A 2,170-nucleotide genomic window follows, 5' to 3' on the forward strand; every position below is an offset into this window, starting at 1 on the left:
TGGATAGTCCTTAATCCGCGGAGTTTCGAAGAAATAATTCCTGCCCTCTGATGAGAAGGAGAGTATTTCTTCGAAACTCCACGGATTAAGGACTATCCACTTATCTTGTGTTTCCTTTTATAAAATTAAATATGTTTTTAACTCTTTTTCAAGATGTCTTTTAACATATTTTATTAATCATTTGTTCATATTATAAGCTCTATTTCCTTTTCGGTTTTATTGAGCTTTTTATATCTGGCTGAGTTTATTTTACTTGTAAATATTAACTCTTTAATATTTATAATATATTTTAAGTTTACCATTTTGATTACCTTAGTAAACTTATTGTAACTTTTATTTTTATATATATATATATATATATATATATATATATATATATATATATATATATATATATATATATATATATATATATATATTCAATTTGTCTTTACAGAAGCAATAATTTGTTGATATATATATATATATATATATATATATATATTGCTATTAAACAATCCCAATACCACAAATACATGTTTATATAACATCCATATTATTTTATTATTGGTATGGTACATCTTACATGTGTTTTGTTGAATGGTATAAGTTGTCCAAGCAACTCATCAGAGACCCATACAAATCCATAAGAAAAATAATTTTTGTAATTGAAAAGGACCAAAGGTGGGAAACGAAATAGTTCTTTTAAAGTCATAAGAGCAAAAAAAAAAAAAAAAAGAAACCTTACTTAGTTATCAGAAGTCTTTCCAGAAAAACACTTTAAACATGGATGCTAGGAGTAAAAAAAAAAAAAATCATTGCATTTATGCCACCCTTTTTTTTATTGTATCCGTGCTATATTTCTAAAATTTTACGCTTTTTATTTTTAAAGAAAATGGCCGAGAATTCAGCCAATAAACCATAGGTCGTTTTATTCTTAAAAAATTAATGATAAAAAATTTAAGAGTAATCATATTAGATTTACACATAGTATATCATTATTGAAGTAGAAATTAAGCCAGCAACAATTACTTCATCATTGTGAAAAGCACCCTTGGATACAATAAAAAATACACGAATATCCATTTTTATCTATTATAAAAATCTAATACCTTGAAAATAGTAATCAAATATTCTTTTATTTAACTGACTATTACTAAAATAAAATAAACCTTTTGTTAGTTTAAAGCTTATGGTGATTCTTGTAATAATTTTTCGGAATTATCTCCCTTAGACCGATAATTATTTTCTTACACTTTACCACAAATTGAGTAACTTATTTAATTTATAAACTAAAATTCCTATCAGAATTTTCAGATATATTTACTACACCATAAACGATTTCATTACTTTTATAAATTTACAACTATATATAGTTATTCACTTGCATAGGGCTTATGTAGTCGGTCATAGACTGTTTTGGAGTATCACAGCTCTTCAGTGTAGTTAGACTAGCACCCATCCCAAACGATGGATTAAGCCTCCAACTATCTAGTTGATAGCTGTCAACTCTCAACACTGAGCCACAGGACAGGCACTGGTAAATAATAATACCTACCATGTTTTTTTATATAATTTCAACTGCTACATTGCAAGTGCTGTATTTGTTTAATTACAAAGAGTTTTGCATCATATATATATATATATATATATATATATATATATATATATATATAATGAGGGTAGATAAAAGAGCTTATATAGGAGACAATAGGATTGGAAAATGAATTCACAAAAACTATATATTGGGAAATATAGAATGAGTCATTTATTTAAGGAACAAAATAAATAAAATTTTTGCTGTTGTTAAGGGGTACTATATAGAATTTTAAGATAAAGGAGGAGCATATTATATAAAGTGTAGTGTGAAAAGGAGTATAGTGTTTCTATCATATACATATATACATATATATATATATATATATATATATATATATATATATATATATATACACACACACATACACATGCACACACACACACACACACACACACAGAGTCACTGAGCCATGCACTGAGTAACAGTTTACACCTGCCCCTACTCATAATTGAGCTAAATGGGAAGTGTTGATGTTTCACATTTTCTCTGCTTGATTGTTGTCAGAAAAAAAAAAAAACAAAGAAACCTCTTCCCCCAGAAGTCATGTGATTTCATCAACTTTGTTCTACTGGGGTCACCTATTAACTTCTA

The sequence above is a fragment of the Euprymna scolopes genome, chromosome 43 (assembly GCF_053919585.1).
Source record: "Euprymna scolopes isolate OS-2025 chromosome 43, ASM5391958v1, whole genome shotgun sequence".
Classification (NCBI taxonomy): domain Eukaryota; kingdom Metazoa; phylum Mollusca; class Cephalopoda; order Sepiida; family Sepiolidae; genus Euprymna; species Euprymna scolopes.